The 21,233-nt window shown below is 35.0% G+C and overlaps 1 protein-coding gene across 4 annotated transcripts in view; it reads left to right on the top strand.

Moving 5' to 3' along the window:
• Positions 1-21,233, top strand: part of RPS6KA2 (ribosomal protein S6 kinase A2) — a 563,997-nt gene that overhangs the window by 315,979 nt on the left and 226,785 nt on the right. The gene's annotated exons all lie outside the window — the stretch shown is intronic.

Here is a 21,233-nt window from a genome sequence, read left to right as displayed (position 1 = left end):
TTTAAATTGAGAATAAATGAATTTTCCTAATATCTCAGTGATTTCATAATGTTTTTCAACATCATTTTTATACCTTTAACTCAACATGTCCAAGAAAGAACCCATCATCTCTCCCAAATCATCTATCCTACATAAAAATATTAATAGGAAGTCTACTTTTTCCACTTTCCTAGGGTTATCTCAGGATTATTGTTTAATCATTCCTCTCTTTAATCTTCTGTAACTAAGCCCAATAATTTTTGTATTATTTATTTATACTATTGTTATTAATTGTGTTTATCCCTTTCTTTACATTTGTCCTATGCCAGCTCATTCCATGTTTTAGAATCTTGCTGGGTTTCAAAATTCCATACCTGGATCATTGCAAAGGCTTTCTAGCTGAGCTGGCTTCTCTAACACTATTATCTACTTTCACTGATCCATCCTTCTCTCAGCTATTATGCTTTTTCATTATTTCAAATCTTCTGCCCTAATAGCTTATATAGACCTTAATATATATATATATATTACAGACCTCAACTAGCTCTACATTTTCTTCTGTACTAAATGTAACCATTTTCTTTTTTTTCAGGGGCACCTGTATTATCCAAACATATTGCCTCTACCATCAGAATATTTACTTTCTTTCATGAAAATGCCAAGATCTTGCCTGCTCCTATGCTCTAATTAGTGTTGCTCATGTTGTTGTTGCTAATAATAATAATAGCTGGCATTGATATAGCATCTTAGAATTTCCAAAATGTTTTATATAGTTTCATATTTAACCCCTTACTACTGCCCAATAAGGTAGATACTTTCCAAAGCCACCTATTAGCCTGTCATTTTTATTCATTTCTCTATGATCTGTCTTGCCCCTTATTCATGCTGTCTATTCTAGGTATAGGACCATTTTTAGTTGTTCTGTTCTCTCTAGCCTGTATTCTTGTATCTCTCTCCTTCATGGTCTAAATTAAAATTCATATTTTGTAATTGTACCCACACTTACTGAAAAGAATCATTGGCCTGATTTAAAAAAAAATTAATTTAATTCACTCAATTCACATATTCAAAATCTGAATCTTGCCTGGATCTCTCCAGAAAAATTAAAGCACCCAAAGTCCACACAAATACTCAGGCTAATATTTTGAATACAAGACAAAGATCTTCACCAGAGCCCAAGACAACTCCCTTTTTCTCACCAATGGACCTTCCTTCATCTTCTCAGAAACTATCACAGAGTTGAAGACCTTTATGGAGTGAGAATTAAGTTGGACTCACCAGAGAGGCAACCTTTCTGCCTGCTTTGAGTCCTATGCAGGTCACCTCCAGACTTGCCATACTATCCTCCTGTAGTAGGAGGAATACTACACCTACAGAGTAAAAAACATTCTTGGTTGCTAGAGAGTCAAGAAACCTTCTTATGACCAGCCTTAAACTTCCAGGGTCCTATTAGAGAGGCAGAATCATACAGTGGGAAGCATACTTGATGTGAAATTAGATGACCTGTATTCAAATCCTATACCTACTATTTACTCTCTATCTTTCACTTTCTTTTCTCTTTTCTTCTCTATAAAGTGAGACATGTTGGACAAAATATTCCCTTCTAGTCCTGACTCTTGTGATCCTGTACAGTCATAGATATACAGTACTGTCCCAATTGAGGTCCTTGGAAGGGGAAAATCACTAAGAACTTCCAGTATTGATACATTTCCCCACTTGATAGACACAGTTCACTTCACTCAGTAAGATTAATAAAAAGCAAGATTCTACATTTATTCCTATACATTATGGCTAGTTCTGCTCCTCAGCTCTGGCTCCCTCTTGTCCAAGATTTCTTCTGCTTTCCCACCCCTCCTGCTAGCTCTTATTCTTTCATCCCCTTTATTTACCCAGAAACTATACCTCTCCATCAAAGCATCTGGTTACTGACATATCCGGGACTACATGACTTACCTAACTTCTAAAGGCATATAGTTTCTCTCCTTCTGGGACTACATAGTTCAACAGGGGACCTTATAGATATGTATGTTTCTCCTTTGAGAAACTGAGTCCAGGTCTGATGCCTCTCTCATATTTCTACCTCTCAACTGAGTGTCCTTTCCTTTTTTTAAAACCAAGTCAAAGATTGTGTCTAGACATGTGACTAGACATGACTCAACAAATCATCTTCAAATGTAATGTTAATAAAAATGTTTCCACCTTGTATTGGGAGAAATCTTTAAAACCAAAATAGAGGCATCATAAATAAGCAATGAAGACTTTAATACTTTGTGTGAAGAAATATGTCTGAACAAAGACCTTATTGCTCTTTCTCCATCCCATTCCTATACAGGTGAGGACACACACACAGAAATTGCTGATAGTGATAGATTTAGGATTCACACAAGGGTCTTCTCATTCGAAGCTTAGTGGTATTCCTTTTCCACCTCTTACCTGAGACATTTTCCCATTTACTGAAATCTTATTCATCATATAAGAACAGCTCAAATCCCTTACATTGCTCAAGGAAATCTTTATTGGTTTACTCTGGCTCTCACCCATCTTTTGATGGTCTGATTGTCTTAGTCTATGTCACTTAAACTCTAACCAGATAATTCAGAACTTAATGATATATTGTTTGGGGTAACTAGGTGTCTTGGTGGATAGAGCCAGGCCTAGAGATAGAAGGTCCTAGGTTCAAATCTTGTTTCAGATACTCTCTAAGTGTGTGACCCTGGGCAAGTCACTTAACACCCATTGCCTACCCCTTACTGCTCTACTTCCTTGGAACCAAAACATAGTATTGATTCTAAGGTGGAAAGTAAGGGTTTTTTTTAAAAAGATGTATTGTCTAATATCTCTTTAGGGCATTAAAAGACTTTCAAAATGCTGATACCACCCTAGACCTCAGCCTCAACATATTCCTTTCTCATAGTCTACATACCAAACCAATTTTAAAAGTTTAAAAAAAATTGCCAACCCTTCTTACACACCTTACATTTCTAAGCCTTCATTCCTTTGCTCACATTATTCCTTGTACCTCTGTTTCCCTTCTAACCTCCTTACTCTTAAATTCTTACATCTCTTTAAAACTCAATTCATAGTGTTATAAATTAAGAGCAAGAAGAATCCATAAAGACCATCAAGTCCAACCTCCAATTAAATTCATTTCAATTTTTAAAAGCATTTGTTAAATAACTCTTAAGCACCAGGCACTTCTCGTAAGTTTTGGCGAAATATAAATGCTGCCCATAAGGAGCTTACCATCTAATGCGGACACACCATGCAAATAAATGTATCCAAAGCAAGCTATACATAGGATAAACAGCAAATTATTAACAGAGGGGAGACAGTGGAATTTGGAAGCATGAGAAGACTTCTGTAGGAAGTAGGATGTTAGTTGGGACTTAAAGGAAGCCAGAGAAGTCAGTAGCTGGAGGGGAGAGTGTTCCAGACATAGAGGACAGCCAGAGAGAATGTTGGCGGTGGAGAGATGGAATATCTTTTTCAGGGAACAGCCAGGAAGCCAGTGTCATTGAATTGAAAAATATTAGGGAGTAAGGTTTAAGAAGACTGAAAAGGTAGGAGGGAGCTAGTTTATGAAGAGATCTGAATGCCAAGAAACACATTTTACATTTGATCCTGGAGGCAATAAGGATGCTCCTCTAGTATATTGAGTATGAGAGGGTGATATGGTCAAACCTATGTTTTAGGACAATCACTTTAGTGGTTGAATGATGGATGGATTAGAGTAGGGGAAGACTCAAGGTAGGCAGATCCATTGCAGACTATTGCAATAGTCTAGGAGTGAGGGGGTAAGAGCTTTCACCAGAATGCTAACAATGTCAGAGAGAGAAGTGGGGTATTGATGAGATGCTGCAAAGTTAAATTGAGAGCCCTTGGCAACAGCTTGGGTACAGAGATGAGAGATAATGAGATGTCCAAAAGGAATCCCAGGTTGTGAGCCTGAAGGCCTGGGAAGATGGTATTGCCCTCTCCAATAATAGGGATGAGAGGACAAGGCTTTTGGGGGAAAGATACCGAGTTCTGTTTTGGACATGTTGAGTTGAAGGTGTCTCCTGGACATCCAGTTCAAGATGTCTGAAAGGCAATGTGAGATGTGAGATTGATAGTCTTCAGAGAGTTTGGAGCAGGAAAGGCAGATTTCAGAATCATCAGCTTAAAGATGGTTAATAAATCCATAGGGACTGTTGAGTTTACCAAATGAAACAATAGAGCCAGGACCAAAGAATGGGGGGATGCCTGTGGGTTAGAGGGTAGGATCTGGAGGAGAGTACAAACAAGGAGACAGAGAAGAAGTCAGGAGAGAGGAGTGGCCCAAAAATCTAGAGAGAAGAGAGTATCGAGGAAAGAGCAGTCAAAAGTGGCCAAGGCTGCAGAGATCAAGGAGAATGATGGAACTGAGGCTGATCTTTTATGCATTTGAATGCATTATTTTGTATTTCAGTTATTTTTTAGAATTATGTGTCTCCTAATATACTGTAAACTCCCTGAAGGCAGGACCTCTATCTAAATTCCTCCTCAGTGTCTTATGCGGGTCTCCATCTGCATTGGGCATTTAGCAAATGTTTGTTGAATTAAATGCTTATTCTTTGGGGACAGGTATCGTGTCTTAGTAAGTTCTTAAGACATACCCAAATGTTACTTGATGTATTCAAACAGTGCCAGGCAATAAGTAGATTTATCACAGTCAGAATTAGACAGAAACCTTTAACATGCAACTTCTCTTAGTAAAACGTCAGTGTTAGAATGATATAGTTGCTATAGACTCAGAGGGGCAATAGGTAATTGAGAAGCCTTGTTATTTCCCTGAACATCCACTGCTCCAACCAGCCCCGCCCCTCCCAGCTGATTAAATGAATGGTGAATGATAAATGATGCTGAATAGCCCATTTGGCAAGCCCCTGATTTGACAGCTGTGCAGAAGACCCATTTCTGAAGAGAATGAGAGTGAAGTACCAAAATGGTAAGGACATAATGTATGAGGGGTTTGTATAAAGGAAGGAGACTGTGGTTGGTGATAAAAATCCAAGACACTTAATTATTAGGAGTGTGGACCTAGTATTATATGTGACTGTTGGAAAGAACTGGAGAAAAGATCTGTCATAGAAGGTATTTGGACAGTCTACAGAGTTGAAGAGGCTAGATTTGGTAAACAAATGAGGCAGGATTTGGCTAAAGTTGTTGAGCAATACATTGTGGAAGGTTAGATAGAGCATTAGCCCTTGGGTCAGAAAACCTGAGTTTGAATCCAGACTCTGACTTCAGGCAAATCAATTTACTTCTCTGGACCTCAGTTTCCTATTCTCTAAAATGGGAAGATTGTACATAGGAAGTAATCCCTAGCTACCCTTCTAACTTTGAATGCAAGAAGGAAAAAGATAGATGCTGAAGCACTTAAGAAACTTAAATTTCTAGACTACTATTCTAATAGAAATGTGACAATTGCTTTTCTCTCCCCGCCTCCATTCTCCCAAAGAAAACAAGCTGTTGCTTCCTTTTCTGACGCAGTTGGAAAGAATGTTTTATAAACAGAGAAATTTAGAACCAAAATGTTTAGAGATTTTACCCACATGAACCACCCGTGCTTTAGTTTAGTGATGAGCAAACCTCAAAAACTCAGTTCCAGGTTGTTTAAATAAATATCTTGAAGTTCAAAGGGTCAGTTTATTCCAATTTACTTAGTATAAACCTAGCTTTAAAATTGGTTGGAATTCAGTTTCCTTGGACTTTGTAGTATTTTCCTTTTCTGCTCATGAAAGTGAAAACTAAGAAAAATCCAATCCTGCTTCATTAAATTTATTCATCCATCTTGAAATTTGATTATTTTCTCTAGAAGAAAATTAAAATGCATTAAGAAAGGAAAGGAACTCTGTTTTTGTCCTTGACAATTAACACATAGAGGGGGCTCTTTAAATATCTAGTTAGAGGGTTGGGACAGAAAATTACCCCTCACATCAGGAAGGTAAAATATCAGAGAAAACCCGAGTGATTTTACAAATAAGGTTTTTCCACTCCAGTTTGACTCTACAACCATCTTTTTTTAATTTCATCCTTTCACTGAAGTATTTTGTTTATTTTCTACTGAAAGGTGAACAGTGAGGTGCAAATAATAGCAACAATTATAGTTGTTAGAAGCCCATGTAACAGCAAATTCTGCCTGACTGCTATTGGAGATGTCTTTGGGAGTTCTGAACTCATTTAAATGAGAACAGAGTGGAACATTTTTTAATAGAAAAAGACGAATCATTTACACAAAAGCCCTGTCACTTACATGGTTGCAGTGTTCTATTTGGCAGGACAAGTATTCATAATAAACCAGGAGGAGCTAGAGCTGGGTCACACACATACACACATACACGGATGCCTGCTTAGGGCTAGCAAATTGGAGAAAGGAGAATGTTTAAATCTATAGAACATTTTAAACTAACCTGTTGCCTGTGGAAATCTGTTTCTCATCTGATCCTATGATGTCATGAACACTTGGGTTTCTCATTTCTTTTTTTATTTTCTCATTTGGAAAGGGCCACTCAGACATCTATTTTATTTTGTGTAAGGCCTAAAGAAAAGTTAGGTGAATTGAAATTAAATATTTTCCTGTTTTGATCTAATCAAACATGGAAGATTATTTTAGTTTTTCTTCTTTAAGGCATCTATCTGTCACTACATGCTTCCTATTTATGCCTCTTACAAAAGAGAGATCTATGCTTCCTCTTTTCCTTTCAGGCACTTCCCTCTGTGTTCTCTCTCCATTCCATTCCTTCCACTATAAACTTATTTTCTCTATGCCATCTCTCTCACAGACTTTCAACTTTTCTATTTCACCAGCTATTTCTCTTCTGCCTTCATATGTGCCCATTTCATAATCTTGGGGGGGGGGAGTGTTTATTTAGCACTACTAATTCCATGAGCTATCATTGCCTTTTCTTTCTTTTTCTTTTGTTAAGTGATCTGCCACTTACTACCACATATTAGTCCCAAGAAATCTAATATCTTTGCTCCTTTTTACTGAAATTGTACTCTCAGAGCTCACCCATGACTTCCTTATCACTAAATTCAATATCCTTCCCTTATTCCCAATTCTCCTTAGTCTTTTTACATCATTAATCATGAATTGGAAATTCCATTACCACCGTCCTTTTTTTTTAATGCTTTTCTGACTCTCTATCCAGTTCTGAAACTGTAGGTTCATAAGCATGGCACTAACATTAAGGGATCTGGCAAAAAACTTCTTACATAAAATGAGGAGTAGTCAAACAGGTAGGAGGAGAACTAAGATAGTATAATGTCATGGAATCCTAGAGAGAAGAGAATATCAAGAAAAGGATGATTGACAGTTTTAAAGGCTGCAGAGATGTCAAGCCCTCTGAGGAATGTTCTACTACTCAGCCTTTATAGATAATAGACATCCATCCATTTCTTTTGATGCTACTAGGTAACTGGCACTTTCACTCCAGAGAGGGAGACCACTTTATAGAATTCCAATCTCACACAGTTCCTCCAACAACTTTTGTCATGCTCTTCCTTTCTCTCTCCATTAGATATTTTGTCTCATGATGATGGAGTGATTTCCCTAAAAGAATGGCATATTTAAAAGTTCTATATATTTTTCATATTTGACTTGTTTTTCTAAAGTAGACCACCTCTTCTTAAAGAGATGAGGCTATGTATGTATGGTTAGGTCAGCAGGTTTGTGAGTATAAGAATTACTTTCAGAGATTATTGCTATGTAATAGATGCCGAACATGCTGATATTAACATGACCCATTACCCACCTGAGAGCTTTTAAATGAATAAGAAATGAAGAGTTTAGAATCAATAATTCAGTTCTGACCCAATGATTGAAGTGTCAGTGGATACTGGCTTCCAATAAGACATTTGTTAAAGGAATACTTTATGGAATACTGTAAGCACTGTAAGAAATGATGAGCAAGTAATTTAAAATGGCATGGAAAGACATGGAATTTTGAAAAGTGAAATGAGTAGAACCAAGAGAATATTATGTACAGCCACAGAATTAATGGTTGAAGAATAACTCGTAAATGTCCACCTCCAGAGAAAGAACTGATAAATAGAAACGTGAAAGACATAGTTTGTTTATATATCCATATATATTTTAAGTGATGCCTATGAGGAGCATGGGAGGGAAAGAGATACCTGGGAATTTTAATGTAGCCAATAAATAAATTAATTTAATTATTAAAACATGGAAAAACCAAACCTCCCCCCTCAAAATAAAAGGAATATTTTAGCTAAGTGTAATTTCAGTTGCCCCAAGTTTTCAAAAAATGTTTTGTTCTAAGATACAAAACAATAGAATGTGAGAGCTAGAATAGAAAGGATCTTCAAATACAATCCCTTTATTATACAGATGAAGACAATGAAACCCAGAGAGGTTGGGTAATTTGTGCAAAAAGATATTTAATAGGAGGCAGGGCAAGGATTGGGAACCCAAGTGCCCTGGATCACACTTTTGAATGCTAGCTCTATATTGTTTCTCTAAACCTTTGTAGTGTAGTCATTTCATCCCTTTTTGCCTTGAAAAGAACAAGTAGAAATGATTAAAATATTCTGAGAACAAGGTACTATTTCTATCCTAGAAAAGCTAAATACATGAAAATTTGAGATTACTTTTAAGGATTTAAATAGAAGTATTGTTCTCAGAATACTTTCGTCAGCTCTATTCATAATTTTAGTTTAAATATTAAAATGCTTAAGAAAAACAAAGTTTTTGAAACCTAGAAAGCTTGTAGGTGTCTCTCTTCAATAAATAAATGGAGTTGTGATTAGTTCTTTTAGAATTGTAATAGACTATTTCTTTTGGCTACTGTATGAACAATATTTTCAAATTATATCAGTAAAGGTCAATATGGATTCCCCTAGTGCCTACCATTTATTTAGTGCAGTGATAGGTGATAGAATAGTCACCAAAAAAGTCATCAATACAAAGAGATAGCCCATAAGCTTGTTGAGTTTACTGGCTTTTTGTAGTAGTCCAGGTGTGTAATAATATGAAATAATGTGATTATTCTATGCCAAGAACTGTGTTAAATCAGTGGTGTCAAACTCAAATCGAACTGGATCCCTGAGTTGCATATTGACTAAGAAAACTATAAATTATCATCAACTATGCTCTTACTTGTAAAACAATTAAGACATAATGTAGGACAGTATATAATTTAGTGCTTACTCTTATAGAGCACATTTCTCTGTGCTCAAGAGATACTTAAACATTTTCCCTCAGTTTTATTGTTCTATCGCTTTCAAAAAAACCCATTGATGTTTTCTTGGCAAAGATATTGGAGTGATTTGCCATTCCTTTTCGGTCTCATCTTATAGATGGGTAAACTGAGGCAAACAGGGTCAAGTGACTTGCCCTCAGGGTCATGCAGCTATTTAGTGTCTTTGGTCAGATTTGAACTCAGATTTTCCTGACTCCAGGCTATCTTCTGCATCACGTAGCTGCCCTAATATTTATCAATTATCACTTTTTAAAAAATGCTACAGACTATAAATAGCTATTAGGCAAGAAAAAAGGTGTATCAAAAAGAAGTAGAAGACCTGAATAAAACCTCAAGAAATAAAAGGAACATATTATCTGATTGTCACTGATAGTACTTTTTTTTAAGTCCTTACCTTCCATTTAAGAATTGACTCTAAATATTGGTTTCTTTTTTTTAAACCCTTACCAATCAATACTGTGTATTGGTTCCAAAGCAGAAGAGTGGTAAGGGTTAAGCAATGGGGGTCAAGTGACTTGTCTAGGGTCACACAGCTAGGAAGTGGCTGAGGCCAGATTTGAACCTAGGACCTCCCATCTCTAGGTCTAGCTCTCAATCCACTGAGACACCCAGCTGCCCCCTAAGTATTGGTTTCAAAGCAGAAGAGGAGTAAGGGCTGGGCAGTGGGGGGTTGTGACTTGCCCAGAAAGTGTCTGAGGTCAGATTTGAACCCAGGATGTCCCATCTCCAGGCCTGGCTCTCTATCCAGTGAACCAATTAGCTGTTCCCCCATTGATAGTACTTATTAGGTAGCCATGGACCCTCTGTCAAAGTTAGTGGGTGACTTTGAGAAGAAAAGACCATCCATCCTCTTGCTAATAATCTCTTTTGCTTCTTTCTATGGATCTCCTTGCTCATACCACCCAGATTAGAAGCAATGTATTTGAAGAAGATTTTTCCAACAATAAGAGCTCTCCAGCAATGAAGCAGGCACTCTTTTGAAGTCCAGAACCTAGTTAACTTCCTGTCATTGGAGTATTGGAAAAGATGTTTTATTGCATGCTTGTTTACCATCTGTCAGGGATAACTTAGGAAGAATTACCCCACTGGGCGACGATAGGACATGATGGCCATGAGGGTTTTTTTAACTTCCAATTGTCAAGAAGTCTAGATATGGAACAAAATGCTTCTCTTTTATGCCAATGATAGACTCATCATATCCTTGCCCCATTGTAAGCCCATTTTATGTATGATATCCTCTGCCCAGCTTTCACTTATAATGAAGGCGTGATGACAAGGGTGAACAGTGTTACTGGACAACTAAGCTCGAGGCTGTGCTATCATGAATATCATATCTACTAAACCCTGATCTGACCTCATTATTGGTCAATATTTTTGTTCTCTAATGATATGGATAATAATAACCTATTTTTACAGCACTATTGGCCATGACTTCCTAATGAGAATCTTTTTTTCCAGCAAAATGAACCAGCCACTATATCCTCAGATTTATTGTACATTACTCCCTAATGCCTACGCTACAACATTCCTACTCATCCCTCAAGTCCAGATGTCTCCCCTGCCCCCTGCCTCTCACCTCTTAGGTTCTTTCTGCCCATGAAGATTTTAGCAGTGCTTCAAGGTTCCAATGAAATTTGCCTTCTGCATGAAGTCCTCCTGATCTCACCAACCCTCTCTGATCCTCACATAACACTCATTTTCAGGATGATACATTTAGTGTCTAATCATAATCAATAATAGCATGTTTCTCTTGTGACGGCATAACGTTTTAAAATTTTGTTTGGGTTTTTTTTTTTGCCACAAGCCAATAATTACCCTGAAGTAAAGATTTTATATTATGCTTTATTATAATCTTCCCAAAACCCTTAACAGTGAATAGGCATTCAATACAGATTCAATAAATATATCTATAAGTAAAGCAAGGTATGGGATTACTGGCTAGCCCCAATTTTTCTAGCTAAAAGGAGTTTTTGTGGGTCTAATGTACACTTCTACATCCGATCTTCACCTTAAAGGTCTCACACTTGGGCACCTGAAAAATTTTCAGAATCATATACAAGGTAGCCCCCAAATCCTTGAGATGTTAGTTAAAAGCAAGCAAGCTACATAATAACTATTAGCAAGACTGATGAGGACCAGAATGGTATGCTAGACAGCAAGTGATCTTGAGAGTCCTACCTCTGATACAAATAGGATGTGTGACCCTGAGCAAGTCCCTTAACCTTAGAGTATCCCAGGTAACTTACTAAGAAAATAAATTGTAGCTCAAGTACAAAAATGTTCTGTCAGAAGGAGTCCTCTCTGGGACTTGTCTATGTCAATGAAATCAGTCTGGTCTAAAAAAAATGACCATGTAATTTCCAATTATTTTGAGGCAGAATTCCTAAAGCTTATGGCTTGAACCCATTTTCCCAGAAGTTAGTATCAGATTTTCTTTTTAAAAGTTTAGAATTCAGAGTCTCCATTCTCTTGTTCTTCCATAGGCCTTTTGCAACTAAATGATACTGATACATTAAAAAACAACTTTAGATTTATGGTAACATTATTAAGGCACCTATATATTAAATATAAGATAAAATATTGGTGGTTATTAACGATGTATACCCTAAATTTAAAAAGCCTTATTTTAGTCAATAAGGAATATCTTATTGAATGTTGAGGGCTGCTATATTAAAGAATTGAACTAGATTTTTTTTTCAATTTCAGGACCCAGTCAACTAGTGAGGGCATTTGAGAATGAATTTAAATAAATGGAATTTATTAACCAAGTGATTTTGCACTCTAAGGTCTTTCCTCTCCTCTTATCTGAAGAGTGGAAATAAATCGTAGACAGAAATAATATGATGGGCTAATATTTCTTAATATTAAGTGAATTTTCTTCTATTTGTATTGAGCATAAGTTCATTTTTTTAATTTTTACTTTATAATGGAGAAAATTGGCCCAATAGTGAATATTTTAATTGCCTTTTAGCAATTATAAGAGTCAGCATGGTATGGCAAGAAGAGAGCCATCCTTGAAGCCAAAAAGACTTGAGTTCAAATATTTCCTTTGATATATCCTAGCAGTGAGATTCTGAACAAGCACTTAACCTCTCAGTGTTCTAAACTGTTCTCTGAGAGAAGAAATTGCACAAAAGGTGCTAACTTAAATGGGAGTTTCTGCACTATACCAGTGACATCACATCTAATCCCTGTGTGTATCCCTTTATAAGATATATAATGCTTCATAGTAGTATGGAGTAGGGGAATAAGCATTTACACAGTACCTACTATGTACCAGACTGATTGTTGGATTTGGAACCAGGAAGTTTTGTGTTCAAATCCCATCTCTGATACACACTATGTGAAAATGAAAAGCTGCTTATTTCTTTGCACCTCAGCTCCCTCATCTATAGAATAGGATTTCTCTAATACTTACTTCACATGGGTTTTGTGAGATATAAGTGAGATAATGTATGTAAAGAACCTTTCCAATTTTAAGATCCATACAAATGTTATTTTATTAATTATATATTATATTAATTATATATTAACTTTAAGTTAGATTTAAAGGTCTAACTGAAACCCAAATATCCTTGGGAAATATGGAGTTTGTTCTTAAAAAATCTCAAATCTTTTTTCTTCCAACTTTAGGCAAAAGACTTAACCTATTCCTGTCCTATGTCCCACCCCACATCCATTCTTCTTATAACCACCCACCCCTTTTCCCCAATCAGAGACACCTGCCTAGTCGTATAGTGGAAATGGCACAGATAAGAGAGCTATCAAGTCTTGGACCATTACAAACTTTTCTAAAACCTAAAAAAAACCTTTTTAATACTTCTAGCTAAAGAGTTTTATTTACTTTCACCTTAAAAGTGTCACATCAATGAGAATTTTAAAAATTATTTAGTCCTCTGTCATCAACATGTATATGCATCACTCATAGACAAGTCAGAAATTGTTGCCATGGTGATAGTGTGCACAAAATTTGTCTTGGAGTTGTTGGCTGACCAGTTCCTTTTTTACAGTTTGCTTCTTAGGGGGATCTTGTTGCCCAGGTCTCAAGGTAGCATAGAAGAAAGTTCTTTGGGGCATAGAGGGGCATTCCCCAACTCCCCAGAGCAAATAGAGAAAAGTGATAGGAATTTAAGTTTTAAGATGCCAATATTGCCTTCTTAGTTGACTTGGTTTTCTGTAACCCTATGTATTATATACACGTAGTAACTAAAAATCAGCTTTGTTTTTAAATCCATCAGATGGAAAAAACTTAATGTTCAACATTGTTGATTTTGGTGTGAAGGGAGAGAGGAAATATCAACCCAAATCTCTCTGTCTCTGCCATGTTGCAAGGGATCTTTTCATGGTGGAGCTATGCATGGTTACCAGGGACTACCAACCAGGGCAATCTGGGAAAGTCAGAGGAGAAATTTTTTATAATAATGATAATGATTATATTTTTCTATTTATTATTTATTATTCTATATTATTCTATTTCTATGACTCCTAACTACTTGTAATTTATATATTCCCAAAGCTACAGGACATTTTAGGTGGTCAATTTCTTTATCTGTAAAATGAGAGAACTAAACTAGATGCCTTCTGAGGTTCCTTTCCAGTTTGAAATTGATGATCTCATTATCTATAAATATTATTTGATTTCAAGGTTGAGGTGCATGTAGCTGCATTGTGAGGAAAGGAACATGCATAAGGAGAAACTGCACTGATTTCCTCTTTTGGTTACTTTAATCTACTTCCTTACTTAAGAGTGTAGCAAACTTTTCTGGAGTGCATCTCTCATTGTTAGTATTCCTAAAGTGAGGGAGGCAGTGATGATCATCAGGTTTCTTCCTTAGGAAAAATTCTGTGTTTATTATAACTTTCTACTTCAAGTTTTAAGATCTTTAAAGTAATTGGATCCTTAGTCTAGTATGTAAATGTAAAATCCAGTACCCAGTCTAGTCTGCTATTTTTATTCATTCTAAAAAGATTTTTTCTTCTCTCAGCTTGAGTTGTTCTGAAGTTTGAGCTCATAGGGTTTAGAATTGGAAGGGTTCTAGTGCAGCTCCCTCATTTTGTAGTGAAGAAACTGAGGTCTAGAATGTTTAATCAACTTGCCCAAGGTCATAGAGGTAGTATTAAATCACAGAGCTGTGGAAAGGGGAAAGAAATAAGAATTTATATTTCACCTACTATTTGCCAGGCACTATTAGCCACTTTTACAAATATTGCCTCATTTGGTCTTCATAACAACCCAGACAATGTAGGTCCTATTATTATATGTATTTTATAGATGAGGAAATCTGGAGAAGAGAGAGGTTAAATGACTTACTCAAGGACTCGTAGCTATTAAATATCAGAGACTAGATTTGAACTTAGACTGGTCTTTGACTCTGCTTCTGCATGTTATCTAATTTGTCACCTACCTGCCTTTGAATACAATGCTACAATGCTTATTTTTTAACATTCATTTTTAAACATTTTCAGTTTCAAATTCTCTCTCTCCCTCCCTCCAGCTCCCCTCCTCTGCATTGAGAAGGCAAGCAGTCTTACCCCTTTTGCATGTGAAGTCATAAAAAACACATTTCCATATTAGTCAGGTTGAAAAAAAAGCAAAACATGTTTTATACATATATATTTATATAATATATTTCTATCTAAATGCAATGTTCATTCCTCTGCTCTTTTTTATGGTCTTTTTACTAGCATTTCATTTATTACCTTTTGGCTAGCCCAACTGAAACAAAAATAATGAAGAAATAATTGCATTGTAATTATCTATATATGAATGGCTTATTTTATGATACAGAGATTATGACAAGATAATGATAGTGATATTTTAACTGGGCTACTTGGTTAACAATTGTTAGTATAGGTAGCAAGGAAGTGAAGAGTCCTGGAACCATAAGCCCAAGTAGAAACCATCTAGTTTAGACATATATTTTTTCAGTCCATTAAATAGTGAAAATGTTTTAAATAAAAATTTATAATGCACCTTGGCATTTTCACTTACTAACATTATTATTTTGTATAACTATTCTACAGAGGCTGTAAAATATATTTCAAGATGTAATTTTTCCCCACTGGCTCTTCAATAAGATTTTCACTGTCACCCTTGGGTAAATTCATAAAATTACTATAAATAAAATATTTATTGATTGGATTCTGCTGGGAGCTATGTAACCATTAAATAATAGAACCCATAAGACATGTAAGAAAGAAGCAAAACTCTAGAAAATCTCAGAGCTAACTTAGGGTGTCTTATAATGTTTCAATTCTTTGGGCATCTAGAATGGAAATAATCCTAGAGAAGACTACACTTTCAGTGTAGAGGAAATAGTAATGGAGGAATTTTGTAATCTTTATCATCTCTTTTAGTTACTATAGTTTCAATAACATCATAAATAGAATCAAGTAAATTTAAATTTAGGTTTGGGCTTTTAAAAATAAGATTATTAGAAAATATTTCTCAAGAATGTCTCTTTTTTGTGAAGACTTTGGGGGCAAAAAAAAGGAGAAGAGTCTAGCTTGGAAATAAATACAGTTAAATCAGAGCAGACCTCTCTCTCTCTCTCTCTCTCTCTCTCTCTCTCTATCTCTCTCTCTCTCTCTCTATCTCTATCTCTATCTCTATCTATCTATCTCTTTCTCTCTTTTTCTCTCTTTCGCTCTCTCTCTCACTCTGAGTCAAGAGGGGGGAGGTGTGGAGGGGATCATTGAATACATAAGTCTTCTATTAATGTCTATAGTTTAAATTAGAATTTAATAAAAATACCTAATAAATAAAATATTGTACATTTAGATAAGATTCAAAAAGTGTAATGAGAGTCGACATGGATAATGAAAAAAGACCTGATCTGGGACTTTGTAGAACAGGATTCTACTGCTATAGCTCCTTCTGAGTAACTGTGTGACCTTGGAGAAATCATTATTATCTCTGATGTTCTGTTTCCTTGTCTTTAAGAAGGGGGTAGGCTAAGTAATCACTATTTCTTACACGGTGTAATGCTAGGCTCTAGGGAAAACCAGATAAAAAGGAGCTTCTATCTACTGAGGATGGAGTTAGGGAGGAGAAAACAGAACATGTACATGAATAAATTTAAGACTAGGTGATCCAAGATTATATATTCTATGTGTCTATGTTTCTATATATTGCTGACATCAGACTGATCTGAAAAATTGTTATTCATTATTAGGATGGAGAAGCTAGATGATGCAGTGAATAGCATGCTGGACCTGAAGTCAGGAAGACTAATCTTCCTGAATTCAAATCAAGCCTCAGAAACTAGTGTGATTGAACAAGTCGTGAAGTGGAGAAGCAAATGGCAAATCACTCTAGTATTTTTCACAAGAAAACCCCAAATGGGGTTACAAAGGGTAGGACATGACTGATATTACTAAACAACATTATTATAGCAGCAGGAAGTAATATTGCTTCCAGATCTCAAAATAGCTTTGGCCTCAGAATTTCCATAATGACATAATTCCATGTAGAAAGTTATAGACCTTAAATATAGGCACCATCAACTAACTTCTTCCTCCCAAAGATATCTATTCTGTCGTCAGGTCAGAATTTTATTGCTTTTTGGAAAAGGCAGTTCTAAGATTTACAGAGACAATTATTAAACCAAAATGATCAAATATAAAGATAATAGTAGTATAAAGTTAGAGTGTAAAAATGGGCAATGTTTTAAAATGATTATAACAGGATTTATGAGAGTAGTATATCAATATTTCATTTTAATTTCATTTTAACTCTAAGTACTTTTAGCTCAGGTTTTTTAAAAATGCATCATCTCATCTCAGTTCTGTCCCTCAGGAGATCTAGCCTCTGACTGCTTCTCTTAGAAGCTCTACTGTCCTCATATGTTCTGAAAGTTCCTGGGATACACTCAGTCTTCAGATATGTTAACTCTAAGTTCTGCGAATTTGCTATTTGACTCTAATATTGGCCATTGGTTACTTGAGACCTTGGTTTTTTTCCATTCATTCTTATCCAAACTAAACTAAATTAAATGTGTTTGACATGGAAGAGTTTAAACTGGCATCCCTTCTTCCCTCTGCTTGATGCATTTGCCTATTCCAGGTGCTGTCTATAGCTTTTGGCAAAAAGGAGGACAGAGTGATTTGGTGGTCAGAGTAACAAAAAGCTAAACGATTCTGAGAAATGTGTAGTCAGATGTTTAGTTCTGTGTTTGTTTCAGCAAGATGCTTGCCACCACAGTTCAGGGCAGACAGAGTAACTGGGGGAAAAAAAGCAGACTGAATAACTATTGGAAAATTACATAATTTTTCTCCTTAATATAAAGAAGGTATCTCATTTTCAGAGTACCAGAGGCTATTTCTAAAAATGTATAAATAAAGATATGGGGACCACTGAGCATATTTTCAAATATATATATTCTTTTAGAAAAAGGGAAATTGAGATTCTTAATGCCATTCTTATTGCCTAGTTATGTAGGGTGGGAGAAGTCATAAAATCACTGTTTCTCAGCTTCTTTTCTTGAAAACATTGATCTAGTCATTATTTCCTAACCATGCTCCTTCCTTTACCATTTCCTATTTTTCTTTGTTCATGTTATTTCATCTGAATGGAATATTCACCCAACTCTGCTTATAAAATTCTTATCCTTCAAGGCTCTGATCAAATGTCACCATTCCCATGAAATGTGAAGACCCATTCACACAACTTTTCCTCTGCACCGTCATAGCACATTGTGTCTCCTTTGCTGCATTTTAGAGTCTCATTTATATTATATTTATTAACATTCATATCTTTTCTCTACCGAACTGTAAACTTTTTGAGAGCCAATGTCTTATTCATCCCTGCAGATCAAAGCCCTACAGTGCTTTGCTGTAGGTGTTAGATTAATATTTGTTAGCTGAAAGAATGAACAAAATGAGGATAACAGCAGCAGCCCTAATACTTCACAGGTTTTTTTGAGGGTAAAAATAAATATTTATTTATTGGATTTTTTAGGTATAATTTAATTATAGGAACAGTACAGAAAATTCAATACTGTTATACTATTGGTTATGAATTACATATTAGCATCTTTCTCTTTTGAGGGAATTAAAATCAAGGTGATTATTATTATATATGATTATATGATCATCAAAATTCCCAAGACCACCTTAGACTAACTTTTAATTACAATGATGAATATACAGCTACCTAAACTCAAACAAGCCAAGAAATGCCAAAGTAAAGCCCAGCAAAAAAAAAATGAAATCTGGCTGCTGCTTATGAAAGAAATTTCACAGTCTAAAATCCATTAATGGTTTTTACTACACTTCCAATCTTACTATCTCCTGCCAAAATTAGACACTCTCATTGACACCTTTGGATTCCCCAAATTTTGTATTTGAAACCTAGGCCATCTGGGACACAGTTTTCATGAAAAAGATCTCTAGTCAAGTTTACTTTTAACTCTTTATTGTTTAATCAAAGCAGAAATATTTTCTGAGAGCATTTTATATATGCATTTTTGTTCAGTAATTTTTAATTTGTGCCCAATTTTTTGTGACCCCATTTGAGGTTTTCTTGGCAGACTCACTGGAGTGGCTTGCCATACCCTTCTCTATACCTGTCTGTCTGTCAATCTGTCTATCTATGTGGATGTGTGTGTGTGTGTGTGTGTGTGTTTATTGTGGCACAAAGGCCATTTTGTTATTTATGGTCCAGTCTCCATGAAGACAGTCATTTGTCTATAATGTTCAAACTTAGAGAGTTTGGCAATTTATGAAGCAATTAAATGACTTGCCCATGGTTGCATACATGGTGTAATTGTGTCTTTCAGAGGCAATATCTGAAACTAAGCTTTCTTTATTCCAAAGCCAAATTTGGTATTTTTTAGGTCTTGCTGTCCCTCACATTAGTATGAAACAAACACTGCTATTTGCACAAAATATGTGCACTTACTAAATTAGAGTAATTTGTGTTCTTTTTTTAGCACACTTAAAAGCACTTGGGTCATTTCTATGAACTAATAGCATGCAAAGTAACACTTTTTTAAAAGCAAGCTAATTTAAAATGAATCAAGAGACTATTAAGTCTTACTTCATTAGAAATATATATATATATATATATATATATATATATTACTGTTCTGTTCCCGATTTTGATGAAAATTTTGCATATGTTTTGAGTTTAAGCTCTTTTTCAATGGAAATTTTTCTATAACATTTTTATTCAATACTAAACATGGATCACCACTAAATTAGAATGGTAACAGGAAATATTTTTAAAGGACAGAGTTATGATAGATCTATATAAATAATTAGATAAAAATCACAACTTTAAGCTGTAAGGAATTTTATAAATCATCTTGCCTGACTTCACCATTATATAGATAAGGAAATTAAAGAATAACAAAATTAAGTGATTTATCCAAGGTTGCCCAGGGTACAAATGATAATTGTAGATACATATGTATTCACATATATGTAGTTGCACACATACATATATGTCTGTAATAAGTGCATACACATAAACATGGTAGATGGTTTTTGCTTAACACTCAAGTCCATGTTCCACATTTATTCACATAAAATACAAAATTTTTAAGACTGGCTTATTATATTGCTATGCTCTAGTTTTTTCTTCTCACCAAAGATTCAATAATCCCCCACAATTTTTTTAAAAATAATTCTTACATAATCTCCAGAATCAGTAGAAACTCACCAGAACTTAATAGAATTTTCAATTATAATGTAATCTGACCTAGTACTGCAAATAATGAGACTGTTGTAGGGAAAACACATTTATATATACGTATATGAAACATGTAGCATAACATTAATATAATAAATATGATTTTATAAATATATAATACATTCTGATGAATATGCTTATACAATAGAAACAAATTCTCACATTAGCTATGTCCAAAAATCTGTCTTGTTTTTTCCCCTCCATTCCACCTCTTTACTCTCCCAAAGAAAGCAAGTAGTATGATATAGGCTGTATGTATGTTATCATATACATATTTCCCTATTTGTCATGTTGTAGAACAAGACATATATTGCTTACACTACAGGAAAATTCATTGAGGAAATAAAGTGAAAAATGGTACATTTCATTCTGCATTTCGACTTTGTCTGTTTGGATGTCTTTTTCACCATACTTTTAAAGTCTCTTGTTTCTTTGGTACTTTTTCATAAAATGAAAATGCACAGTTTTTGAGAATAAAATATATTCCAATATCTTCTTCAGAAAGAACTAAGAAGCCTTTAAAAATCCTTTTCTATAGCTGTTCCATGTTTTATTTGTCATTAATTTTAATCTATTTTTATGAATTCATTTTCTATGATAACTATTGAGGTGAGGCCATTGGAAAATAGCTATAAACATTTATTATCATAACAATATTAAATGACTAATATTTTACCATTTTAGGATGCCTTATGAGTATAAGTGTATATGTTTGTCTGTGTATAAATATACAGATCTGCCCATCTGTCTATCTGTCCATTCATCTGTCCATTTATCCATCTATCCATCCATCCATCCATCCATTTATCTGTCTCTCTATCAACCTAGCCATCTACGAAACATAGACTTAGGAAGTATAGAACGAGGCTTCTAGTCTAAACCATGCCTTAAATGGAATGTGACAATAAGCATTTAACATTGCTGATTCTGAGTTTTCTCATGTGATTTCTCAGGTCACTTACAGCTTTAACTTTCAATGGGTATCTATCAAGAATGATGTTCTTAATTTGAAAGAAAATATAATTACTTCATTAATGGTTTGATTTCTTCACCAGAAAGTATGCTAGAAATCTAATTGAAAGTCATTGGCCAAAGATAGAACTGAAGCTGAGAGTATATAGATGGTTCCTTGTAACCCAATACCAATACTAAGAAAAAAACACTCAAAGTATATGTGGTATCCTATTTTTAATTTATACTGCATATGGTTTGTTGATATGTAGCTACCTACCTATATTTTGTCTTCCCCAGTAAACGTGAAGCCCCATGAGAGCAAGGGTTGTCTTTTTTCTTTCTTTGTATTTCTAGAACTTAGCACA

This window comes from Monodelphis domestica, chromosome 2, assembly GCF_027887165.1.
Source record: "Monodelphis domestica isolate mMonDom1 chromosome 2, mMonDom1.pri, whole genome shotgun sequence".
Taxonomy (NCBI): domain Eukaryota; kingdom Metazoa; phylum Chordata; class Mammalia; order Didelphimorphia; family Didelphidae; genus Monodelphis; species Monodelphis domestica.
This window is presented reverse-complemented; position numbering and strand designations above follow the sequence as displayed.